The 12,010-nt window shown below is 47.4% G+C and overlaps 8 non-coding genes across 8 annotated transcripts; all 8 read right to left on the reverse strand.

Moving 5' to 3' along the window:
• Window positions 1-1,220: 1,220 nt before the first annotated feature.
• LOC134958237 (U1 spliceosomal RNA) lies at window positions 1,221-1,384 on the reverse strand. Its single transcript, XR_010186920.1, has one exon. It is a non-coding gene; the product is annotated as a U1 spliceosomal RNA (small nuclear RNA).
• Window positions 1,385-2,620: 1,236 nt separating this feature from the next.
• On the reverse strand, window positions 2,621-2,784 carry LOC134959105 (U1 spliceosomal RNA). The gene has a single exon (XR_010187187.1). It is a non-coding gene; the product is annotated as a U1 spliceosomal RNA (small nuclear RNA).
• A 1,236-nt stretch (window positions 2,785-4,020) lies between these two features.
• LOC134959294 (U1 spliceosomal RNA) lies at window positions 4,021-4,184 on the reverse strand. The gene has a single exon (XR_010187348.1). It is a non-coding gene; the product is annotated as a U1 spliceosomal RNA (small nuclear RNA).
• A 1,237-nt stretch (window positions 4,185-5,421) lies between these two features.
• On the reverse strand, window positions 5,422-5,585 carry LOC134957693 (U1 spliceosomal RNA). Its single transcript, XR_010186713.1, has one exon. It is a non-coding gene; the product is annotated as a U1 spliceosomal RNA (small nuclear RNA).
• A 1,236-nt stretch (window positions 5,586-6,821) lies between these two features.
• Window positions 6,822-6,985, reverse strand: LOC134955425 (U1 spliceosomal RNA). Its single transcript, XR_010185923.1, has one exon. It is a non-coding gene; the product is annotated as a U1 spliceosomal RNA (small nuclear RNA).
• A 1,236-nt stretch (window positions 6,986-8,221) lies between these two features.
• On the reverse strand, window positions 8,222-8,385 carry LOC134955436 (U1 spliceosomal RNA). Its single transcript, XR_010185924.1, has one exon. It is a non-coding gene; the product is annotated as a U1 spliceosomal RNA (small nuclear RNA).
• Window positions 8,386-9,621: 1,236 nt separating this feature from the next.
• On the reverse strand, window positions 9,622-9,785 carry LOC134955204 (U1 spliceosomal RNA). The gene has a single exon (XR_010185905.1). It is a non-coding gene; the product is annotated as a U1 spliceosomal RNA (small nuclear RNA).
• A 1,236-nt stretch (window positions 9,786-11,021) lies between these two features.
• On the reverse strand, window positions 11,022-11,185 carry LOC134955447 (U1 spliceosomal RNA). Its single transcript, XR_010185925.1, has one exon. It is a non-coding gene; the product is annotated as a U1 spliceosomal RNA (small nuclear RNA).
• Between the last annotated feature and the right edge of the window lie 825 nt (window positions 11,186-12,010).

Genomic DNA, 12,010 nt, shown 5'->3' on the forward strand with positions numbered 1-12,010 from the left:
CAGGAGGGCCCCTGCTTGGGCACACCCCCGTCAAGTGAAGGAGGTTGACCGGAGCCATGACAAGTGAACTCTCGGCAGGGGACGGGAAAAGAAAACTGCAGGGAGGCTGCATCTCTTCACGTTGACATGGGAAGGCGGAAGGGTGACTGTTCCTGAAGCACCCCCAAACTATGCGCACAACTAGTGCAAATCCTTCCCAGGGCACACTGCAGCAGATGAATTTGCATACCGTCATGTCATAAAAGCAGTCGGGCACAGTTACAGTAGCTGCAACCCTCATCTCCATATGAAAAGCAACAGGCAGTGCACCGTCCTATGTCTCAATGGGTTCTTAAATTGGAAAATAAAATATAAAAGGCAGCTTGAGATTTAACCCCCTCGCTGCTGAGGGTTTTCTCATCCTCGCACCGAGACCATTTTCCGACGTTAGCGCTCGTCCGAACGTCGTCGTCACGGATTTCTTTTTATTTATTTTTTCTTTCTTTCTTATCCCCCCTGCGGCACTCACACAAATTATACCTTGGTTTTTGTTTGTTTTTTTTTTCTTTCAAAAGACTTTGTAGTCTCAAAAAAGCCATTAGTCTTTTTACTGATTTGAACACGTCAAAAGTTGTTTCACCCAAATGGCCCAAAAAGCGTATTTCTCAAGCAAGTGAACCAAAAGCAAATGTGATTTTTTTTCTTTTGTCCCCCGTCTTATAAGCACCATAGACAAATACTTTGTGTTTTGCCACCAATCCACCTGCCCAAAATCTGCACGCAAACCAAAAATGCTCTCTTTCTTCTAGTTTTCGCCGCCTCAATTTAAACGCTTACTATGTGTAGGAAGACTACGGCAGCCCAGCGAGGCCTACCATTTTACAAAGTAGACAAGCTACTGCATGAAATGAGGGAGCAAAGTTTTTTTTCTCTCTCCCCCTCATATCTGACACAATCTGGGGGCCTACTTTACAAAGCAAGTGAAACCGTGTGGGTCCTGCAGCGCCCTGTATTGGTTGTTTATGCGAAGCACAGTACAAGGCCGGAAAAAGCAAGGAAGCATGCAGCCAGCGCACAGGAGAAGAGATGAGAAGAGAGCGCTGAGTGAAAGATAGAAGCGCACCTTAACGGGCACAGGGGTCCAGTGGAGGGAGGGTTGAAATGAAGAAAAGGATGGAAACAGCAAAGGAAGAGACAGCACCAGCAGCACACAAAAAGATCTGACTTTTACCAGAGATGATGAGGGGAAAGCGCGAACGCAGTCCCCCACTACCACAAATTATGCAGTCGAGTTTCCCGCATTTGGGGAAATCGCAGGGGTCAGCACACCCGGAGTGCAATGGATGAGCCTCGTCCTGGGAGAACCACCTTCGTGATCATGGTATCTCCCCTGCCAGGTAAGTATGAGTTGGACTAGGGCTCAGGAGGGCCCCTGCTTGGGCACACCCCCGTCAAGTGAAGGAGGTTGACCGGAGCCATGACAAGTGAACTCTCGGCAGGGGACGGGAAAAGAAAACTGCAGGGAGGCTGCATCTCTTCACGTTGACATGGGAAGGCGGAAGGGTGACTGTTCCTGAAGCACCCCCAAACTATGCGCACAACTAGTGCAAATCCTTCCCAGGGCACACTGCAGCAGATGAATTTGCATACCGTCATGTCATAAAAGCAGTCGGGCACAGTTACAGTAGCTGCAACCCTCATCTCCATATGAAAAGCAACAGGCAGTGCACCGTCCTATGTCTCAATGGGTTCTTAAATTGGAAAATAAAATATAAAAGGCAGCTTGAGATTTAACCCCCTCGCTGCTGAGGGTTTTCTCATCCTCGCACCGAGACCATTTTCCGACGTTAGCGCTCGTCCGAACGTCGTCGTCACGGATTTCTTTTTATTTATTTTTTCTTTCTTTCTTATCCCCCCTGCGGCACTCACACAAATTATACCTTGGTTTTTGTTTGTTTGTTTTTTCTTTCAAAAGACTTTGTAGTCTCAAAAAAGCCATTAGTCTTTTTACTGATTTGAACACGTCAAAAGTTGTTTCACCCAAATGGCCCAAAAAGCGTATTTCTCAAGCAAGTGAACCAAAAGCAAATGTGATTTTTTTTCTTTTGTCCCCCGTCTTATAAGCACCATAGACAAATACTTTGTGTTTTGCCACCAATCCACCTGCCCAAAATCTGCACGCAAACCAAAAATGCTCTCTTTCTTCTAGTTTTCGCCGCCTCAATTTAAACGCTTACTATGTGTAGGAAGACTACGGCAGCCCAGCGAGGCCTACCATTTTACAAAGTAGACAAGCTACTGCATGAAATGAGGGAGCAAAGTTTTTTTTCTCTCTCCCCCTCATATCTGACACAATCTGGGGGCCTACTTTACAAAGCAAGTGAAACCGTGTGGGTCCTGCAGCGCCCTGTATTGGTTGTATATGCGAAGCACAGTACAAGGCCGGAAAAAGCAAGGAAGCATGCAGCCAGCGCACAGGAGTAGAGATGAGAAGAGAGCGCTGAGTGAAAGATAGAAGCGCACCTTAACGGGCACAGGGGTCCAGTGGAGGGAGAGTTGAAATGAAGAAAAGGGTGGAAACAGCAAAGGAAGAGACAGCACCAGCAGCACACAAAAAGATCTGACTTTTACCAGAGATGATGAGGGGAAAGCGCGAACGCAGTCCCCCACTACCACAAATTATGCAGTCAAATTTCCTGCATTTGGGGAAATCGCAGGGATCAGCACACCCGGAGTGCAATGGATGAGCCTCGCCCTGGGAGAACCACCTTCGTGATCATGGTATCTCCCCTGCCAGGTAAGTATGAGTTGGACTAGGGCTCAGGAGGGCCCCTGCTTGGGCACACCCCCGTCAAGTGAAGGAGGTTGACTGGAGCCATGACAAGTGAACTCTCGGTAGGGGACGGGAAAAGAAAACTGCAGGGAGGCTGCATCTCTTCACGTTGACATGGGAAGGCGGAAGGGTGACTGTTCCTGAAGCACCCCCAAACTATGCGCACAACTAGTGCAAATCCTTCCCAGGGCACACTGCAGCAGATGTATTTGCATACCGTCATGTCATAAAAGCAGTCGGGCACAGTTACAGTAGCTGCAACCCTCATCTCCATATGAAAAGCAACAGGCAGTGCACCGTCCTATGTCTCAATGGGTTCTTAAATTGGAAAATAAAATATAAAAGGCAGCTTGAGATTTAACCCCCTCGCTGCTGAGGGTTTTCTCATCCTCGCACCGAGACCATTTTCCGACGTTAGCGCTCGTCCGAACGTCGTCGTCACGGATTTCTTTTTATTTATTTTTTCTTTCTTTCTTATCCCCCCTGCGGCACTCACACAAATTATACCTTGGTTTTTGTTTGTTTGTTTTTTCTTTCAAAAGACTTTGTAGTCTCAAAAAAGCCATTAGTCTTTTTACTGATTTGAACACGTCAAAAGTTGTTTCACCCAAATGGCCCAAAAAGCGTATTTCTCAAGCAAGTGAACCAAAAGCAAATGTGATTTTTTTTCTTTTGTCCCCCGTCTTATAAGCACCATAGACAAATACTTTGTGTTTTGCCACCAATCCACCTGCCCAAAATCTGCACGCAAACCAAAAATGCTCTCTTTCTTCTAGTTTTCGCCGCCTCAATTTAAACGCTTACTATGTGTAGGAAGACTACGGCAGCCCAGCGAGGCCTACCATTTTACAAAGTAGACAAGCTACTGCATGAAATGAGGGAGCAAAGTTTTTTTTCTCTCTCCCCCTCATATCTGACACAATCTGGGGGCCTACTTTACAAAGCAAGTGAAACCGTGTGGGTCCTGCAGCGCCCTGTATTGGTTGTATATGCGAAGCACAGTACAAGGCCGGAAAAAGCAAGGAAGCATGCAGCCAGCGCACAGGAGAAGAGATGAGAAGAGAGCGCTGAGTGAAAGATAGAAGCGCACCTTAACGGGCACAGGGGTCCAGTGGAGGGAGGGTTGAAATGAAGAAAAGGATGGAAACAGCAAAGGAAGAGACAGCACCAGCAGCACACAAAAAGATCTGACTTTTACCAGAGATGATCAGGGGAAAGCGCGAACGCAGTCCCCCACTACCACAAATTATGCAGTTGAGTTTCCCGCATGTGGGGAAATCGCAGGGGTCAGCACACCTGGAGTGCAATGGATGAACCTCGCCCTGGGAGAACCACCTTCGTGATCATGGTATCTCCCCTGCCAGGTAAGTATGAGTTGGACTAGGGCTCAGGAGGGCCCCTGCTTGGGCACACCCCCGTCAAGTGAAGGAGGTTGACCGGAGCCATGACAAGTGAACTCTCGGCAGGGGACGGGAAAAGAAAACTGCAGGGAGGCTGCATCTCTTCACGTTGACATGGGAAGGCGGAAGGGTGACTGTTCCTGAAGCACCCCCAAACTATGCGCACAACTAGTGCAAATCCTTCCCAGGGCACACTGCAGCAGATGAATTTGCATACCGTCATGTCATAAAAGCAGTCGGGCACAGTTACAGTAGCTGCAACCCTCATCTCCATATGAAAAGCAACAGGCAGTGCACCGTCCTATGTCTCAATGGGTTCTTAAATTGGAAAATAAAATATAAAAGGCAGCTTGAGATTTAACCCCCTCGCTGCTGAGGGTTTTCTCATCCTCGCACCGAGACCATTTTCCGACGTTAGCGCTCGTCCGAACGTCGTCGTCACGGATTTCTTTTTATTTATTTTTTCTTTCTTTCTTATCCCCCCTGCGGCACTCACACAAATTATACCTTGGTTTTTGTTTGTTTTTTTTTTCTTTCAAAAGACTTTGTAGTCTCAAAAAAGCCATTAGTCTTTTTACTGATTTGAACACGTCAAAAGTTGTTTCACCCAAATGGCCCAAAAAGCGTATTTCTCAAGCAAGTGAACCAAAAGCAAATGTGATTTTTTTTTCTTTTGTCCCCTGTCTTATAAGCACCATAGACAAATACTTTGTGTTTTGCCACCAATCCACCTGCCCAAAATCTGCACGCAAACCAAAAATGCTCTCTTTCTTCTAGTTTTCGCCGCCTCAATTTAAACGCTTACTATGTGTAGGAAGACTACGGCAGCCCAGCGAGGCCTACCATTTTACAAAGTAGACAAGCTACTGCATGAAATGAGGGAGCAAAGTTTTTTTTCTCTCTCCCCCTCATATCTGACACAATCTGGGGGCCTACTTTACAAAGCAAGTGAAACCGTGTGGGTCCTGCAGCGCCCTGTATTGGTTGTATATGCGAAGCACAGTACAAGGCCGGAAAAAGCAAGGAAGCATGCAGCCAGCGCACAGGAGTAGAGATGAGAAGAGAGCGCTGAGTGAAAGATAGAAGCGCACCTTAACGGGCACAGGGGTCCAGTGGAGGGAGAGTTGAAATGAAGAAAAGGGTGGAAACAGCAAAGGAAGAGACAGCACCAGCAGCACACAAAAAGATCTGACTTTTACCAGAGATGATGAGGGGAAAGCGCGAACGCAGTCCCCCACTACCACAAATTATGCAGTCGAGTTTCCCGCATTTGGGGAAATCGCAGGGATCAGCACACCCGGAGTGCAATGGATGAGCCTCGCCCTGGGAGAACCACCTTCGTGATCATGGTATCTCCCCTGCCAGGTAAGTATGAGTTGGACTAGGGCTCAGGAGGGCCCCTGCTTGGGCACACCCCCGTCAAGTGAAGGAGGTTGACCGGAGCCATGACAAGTGAACTCTCGGTAGGGGACGGGAAAAGAAAACTGCAGGGAGGCTGCATCTCTTCACGTTGACATGGGAAGGCGGAAGGGTGACTGTTCCTGAAGCACCCCCAAACTATGCGCACAACTAGTGCAAATCCTTCCCAGGGCACACTGCAGCAGATGAATTTGCATACCGTCATGTCATAAAAGCAGTCGGGCACAGTTACAGTAGCTGCAACCCTCATCTCCATATGAAAAGCAACAGGCAGTGCACCGTCCTATGTCTCAATGGGTTCTTAAATTGGAAAATAAAATATAAAAGGCAGCTTGAGATTTAACCCCCTCGCTGCTGAGGGTTTTCTCATCCTCGCACCGAGACCATTTTCCGACGTTAGCGCTCGTCCGAACGTCGTCGTCACGGATTTCTTTTTATTTATTTTTTCTTTCTTTCTTATCCCCCCTGCGGCACTCACACAAATTATACCTTGGTTTTTGTTTGTTTGTTTTTTCTTTCAAAAGACTTTGTAGTCTCAAAAAAGCCATTAGTCTTTTTACTGATTTGAACACGTCAAAAGTTGTTTCACCCAAATGGCCCAAAAAGCGTATTTCTCAAGCAAGTGAACCAAAAGCAAATGTGATTTTTTTTCTTTTGTCCCCCGTCTTATAAGCACCATAGACAAATACTTTGTGTTTTGCCACCAATCCACCTGCCCAAAATCTGCACGCAAACCAAAAATGCTCTCTTTCTTCTAGTTTTCGCCGCCTCAATTTAAACGCTTACTATGTGTAGGAAGACTACGGCAGCCCAGCGAGGCCTACCATTTTACAAAGTAGACAAGCTACTGCATGAAATGAGGGAGCAAAGTTTTTTTTCTCTCTCCCCCTCATATCTGACACAATCTGGGGGCCTACTTTACAAAGCAAGTGAAACCGTGTGGGTCCTGCAGCGCCCTGTATTGGTTGTATATGCGAAGCACAGTACAAGGCCGGAAAAAGCAAGGAAGCATGCAGCCAGCGCACAGGAGAAGAGATGAGAAGAGAGCGCTGAGTGAAAGATAGAAGCGCACCTTAACGGGCACAGGGGTCCAGTGGAGGGAGGGTTGAAATGAAGAAAAGGATGGAAACAGCAAAGGAAGAGACAGCACCAGCAGCACACAAAAAGATCTGACTTTTACCAGAGATGATGAGGGGAAAGCGCGAACGCAGTCCCCCACTACCACAAATTATGCAGTCGAGTTTCCCGCATTTGGGGAAATCGCAGGGGTCAGCACACCCGGAGTGCAATGGATGAGCCTCGCCCTGGGAGAACCACCTTCGTGATCATGGTATCTCCCCTGCCAGGTAAGTATGAGTTGGACTAGTGCTCAGGAGGGCCCCTGCTTGGGCACACCCCCGTCAAGTGAAGGAGGTTGACCGGAGCCATGACAAGTGAACTCTCGGCAGGGGACGGGAAAAGAAAACTGCAGGGAGGCTGCATCTCTTCACGTTGACATGGGAAGGCGGAAGGGTGACTGTTCCTGAAGCACCCCCAAACTATGCGCACAACTAGTGCAAATCCTTCCCAGGGCACACTGCAGCAGATGAATTTGCATACCGTCATGTCATAAAAGCAGTCGGGCACAGTTACAGTAGCTGCAACCCTCATCTCCATATGAAAAGCAACAGGCAGTGCACCGTCCTATGTCTCAATGGGTTCTTAAATTGGAAAATAAAATATAAAAGGCAGCTTGAGATTTAACCCCCTCGCTGCTGAGGGTTTTCTCATCCTCGCACCGAGACCATTTTCCGACGTTAGCGCTCGTCCGAACGTCGTCGTCACGGATTTCTTTTTATTTATTTTTTCTTTCTTTCTTATCCCCCCTGCGGCACTCACACAAATTATACCTTGGTTTTTGTTTTTTGTTTTTTTCTTTCAAAAGACTTTGTAGTCTCAAAAAAGCCATTAGTCTTTTTACTGATTTGAACACGTCAAAAGTTGTTTCACCCAAATGGCCCAAAAAGCGTATTTCTCAAGCAAGTGAACCAAAAGCAAATGTGATTTTTTTTCTTTTGTCCCCCGTCTTATAAGCACCATAGACAAATACTTTGTGTTTTGCCACCAATCCACCTGCCCAAAATCTGCACGCAAACCAAAAATGCTCTCTTTCTTCTAGTTTTCGCCGCCTCAATTTAAACGCTTACTATGTGTAGGAAGACTACGGCAGCCCAGCGAGGCCTACCATTTTACAAAGTAGACAAGCTACTGCATGAAATGAGGGAGCAAAGTTTTTTTTCTCTCTCCCCCTCATATCTGACACAATCTGGGGGCCTACTTTACAAAGCAAGTGAAACCGTGTGGGTCCTGCAGCGCCCTGTATTGGTTGTATATGCGAAGCACAGTACAAGGCCGGAAAAAGCAAGGAAGCATGCAGCCAGCGCACAGGAGAAGAGATGAGAAGAGAGCGCTGAGTGAAAGATAGAAGCGCACCTTAACGGGCACAGGGGTCCAGTGGAGGGAGGGTTGAAATGAAGAAAAGGATGGAAACAGCAAAGGAAGAGACAGCACCAGCAGCACACAAAAAGATCTGACTTTTACCAGAGATGATGAGGGGAAAGCGCGAACGCAGTCCCCCACTACCACAAATTATGCAGTCGAGTTTCCCGCATTTGGGGAAATCGCAGGGGTCAGCACACCCGGAGTGCAATGGATGAGCCTCGCCCTGGGAGAACCACCTTCGTGATCATGGTATCTCCCCTGCCAGGTAAGTATGAGTTGGACTAGGGCTCAGGAGGGCCCCTGCTTGGGCACACCCCCGTCAAGTGAAGGAGGTTGACCGGAGCCATGACAAGTGAACTCTCGGCAGGGGACGGGAAAAGAAAACTGCAGGGAGGCTGCATCTCTTCACGTTGACATGGGAAGGCGGAAGGGTGACTGTTCCTGAAGCACCCCCAAACTATGCGCACAACTAGTGCAAATCCTTCCCAGGGCACACTGCAGCAGATGAATTTGCATACCGTCATGTCATAAAAGCAGTCGGGCACAGTTACAGTAGCTGCAACCCTCATCTCCATATGAAAAGCAACAGGCAGTGCACCGTCCTATGTCTCAATGGGTTCTTAAATTGGAAAATAAAATATAAAAGGCAGCTTGAGATTTAACCCCCTCGCTGCTGAGGGTTTTCTCATCCTCGCACCGAGACCATTTTCCGACGTTAGCGCTCGTCCGAACGTCGTCGTCACGGATTTCTTTTTATTTATTTTTTCTTTCTTTCTTATCCCCCCTGCGGCACTCACACAAATTATACCTTGGTTTTTGTTTTTTGTTTTTTTCTTTCAAAAGACTTTGTAGTCTCAAAAAAGCCATTAGTCTTTTTACTGATTTGAACACGTCAAAAGTTGTTTCACCCAAATGGCCCAAAAAGCGTATTTCTCAAGCAAGTGAACCAAAAGCAAATGTGATTTTTTTTCTTTTGTCCCCCGTCTTATAAGCACCATAGACAAATACTTTGTGTTTTGCCACCAATCCACCTGCCCAAAATCTGCACGCAAACCAAAAATGCTCTCTTTCTTCTAGTTTTCGCCGCCTCAATTTAAACGCTTACTATGTGTAGGAAGACTACGGCAGCCCAGCGAGGCCTACCATTTTACAAAGTAGACAAGCTACTGCATGAAATGAGGGAGCAAAGTTTTTTTTCTCTCTCCCCCTCATATCTGACACAATCTGGGGGCCTACTTTACAAAGCAAGTGAAACCGTGTGGGTCCTGCAGCGCCCTGTATTGGTTGTATATGCGAAGCACAGTACAAGGCCGGAAAAAGCAAGGAAGCATGCAGCCAGCGCACAGGAGAAGAGATGAGAAGAGAGCGCTGAGTGAAAGATAGAAGCGCACCTTAACAGGCACAGGGGTCCAGTGGAGGGAGGGTTGAAATGAAGAAAAGGATGGAAACAGCAAAGGAAGAGACAGCACCAGCAGCACACAAAAAGATCTGACTTTTACCAGAGATGATGAGGGGAAAGCGCGAACGCAGTCCCCCACTACCACAAATTATGCAGTCGAGTTTCCCGCATTTGGGGAAATCGCAGGGGTCAGCACACCCGGAGTGCAATGGATGAGCCTCGCCCTGGGAGAACCACCTTCATGATCATGGTATCTCCCCTGCCAGGTAAGTATGAGTTGGATTAGGGCTCAGGAGGGCCCCTGCTTGGGCACACCCCCGTCAAGTGAAGGAGGTTGACCGGAGCCATGACAAGTGAACTCTCGGCAGGGGACGGGAAAAGAAAACTGCAGGGAGGCTGCATCTCTTCACGTTGACATGGGAAGGCGGAAGGGTGACTGTTCCTGAAGCACCCCCAAACTATGCGCACAACTAGTGCAAATCCTTCCCAGGGCACACTGCAGCAGATGAATTTGCATACCGTCATGTCATAAAAGCAGTCGGGCACAGTTACAGTAGCTGCAACCCTCATCTCCATATGAAAAGCAACAGGCAGTGCACCGTCCTATGTCTCAATGGGTTCTTAAATTGGAAAATAAAATATAAAAGGCAGCTTGAGATTTAACCCCCTCGCTGCTGAGGGTTTTCTCATCCTCGCACCGAGACCATTTTCCGACGTTAGCGCTCGTCCGAACGTCGTCGTCACGGATTTCTTTTTATTTATTTTTTCTTTCTTTCTTATCCCCCCTGCGGCACTCACACAAATTATACCTTGGTTTTTGTTTGTTTGTTTTTTCTTTCAAAAGACTTTGTAGTCTCAAAAAAGCCATTAGTCTTTTTACTGATTTGAACACGTCAAAAGTTGTTTCACCCAAATGGCCCAAAAAGCGTATTTCTCAAGCAAGTGAACCAAAAGCAAATGTGATTTTTTTTCTTTTGTCCCCCGTCTTATAAGCACCATAGACAAATACTTTGTGTTTTGCCACCAATCCACCTGCCCAAAATCTGCACGCAAACCAAAAATGCTCTCTTTCTTCTAGTTTTCGCCGCCTCAATTTAAACGCTTACTATGTGTAGGAAGACTACGGCAGCCCAGCGAGGCCTACCATTTTACAAAGTAGACAAGCTACTGCATGAAATGAGGGAGCAAAGTTTTTTTTCTCTCTCCCCCTCATATCTGACACAATCTGGGGGCCTACTTTACAAAGCAAGTGAAACCGTGTGGGTCCTGCAGCGCCCTGTATTGGTTGTATATGCGAAGCACAGTACAAGGCCGGAAAAAGCAAGGAAGCATGCAGCCAGCGCACAGGAGAAGAGATGAGAAGAGAGCGCTGAGTGAAAGATAGAAGCGCACCTTAACGGGCACAGGGGTCCAGTGGAGGGAGGGTTGAAATGAAGAAAAGGATGGAAACAGCAAAGGAAGAGACAGCACCAGCAGCACACAAAAAGATCTGACTTTTACCAGAGATGATGAGGGGAAAGCGCGAACGCAGTCCCCCACTACCACAAATTATGCAGTCGAGTTTCCCGCATTTGGGGAAATCGCAGGGGTCAGCACACCCGGAGTGCAATGGATGAGCCTCGCCCTGGGAGAACCACCTTCGTGATCATGGTATCTCCCCTGCCAGGTAAGTATGAGTTGGACTAGGGCTCAGGAGGGCCCCTGCTTGGGCACACCCCCGTCAAGTGAAGGAGGTTGACCGGAGCCATGACAAGTGAACTCTCGGCAGGGGACGGGAAAAGAAAACTGCAGGGAGGCTGCATCTCTTCACGTTGACATGGGAAGGCGGAAGGGTGACTGTTCCTGAAGCACCCCCAAACTATGCGCACAACTAGTGCAAATCCTTCCCAGGGCACACTGCAGCAGATGAATTTGCATACCGTCATGTCATAAAAGCAGTCGGGCACAGTTACAGTAGCTGCAACCCTCATCTCCATATGAAAAGCAACAGGCAGTGCACCGTCCTATGTCTCAATGGGTTCTTAAATTGGAAAATAAAATATAAAAGGCAGCTTGAGATTTAACCCCCTCGCTGCTGAGGGTTTTCTCATCCTCGCACCGAGACCATTTTCCGACGTTAGCGCTCGTCCGAACGTCGTCGTCACGGATTTCTTTTTATTTATTTTTTCTTTCTTTCTTATCCCCCCTGCGGCACTCACACAAATTATACCTTGGTTTTTGTTTTTTGTTTTTTTCTTTCAAAAGACTTTGTAGTCTCAAAAAAGCCATTAGTCTTTTTACTGATTTGAACACGTCAAAAGTTGTTTCACCCAAATGGCCCAAAAAGCGTATTTCTCAAGCAAGTGAACCAAAAGCAAATGTGATTTTTTTTCTTTTGTCCCCCGTCTTATAAGCACCATAGACAAATACTTTGTGTTTTGCCACCAATCCACCTGCCCAAAATCTGCACGCAAACCAAAAATGCTCTCTTTCTTCTAGTTTTCGCCGCCTCAATTTAAA

This window comes from Pseudophryne corroboree, chromosome 1, assembly GCF_028390025.1.
Source record: "Pseudophryne corroboree isolate aPseCor3 chromosome 1, aPseCor3.hap2, whole genome shotgun sequence".
NCBI classification, from domain to species: Eukaryota; Metazoa; Chordata; class Amphibia; order Anura; family Myobatrachidae; genus Pseudophryne; species Pseudophryne corroboree.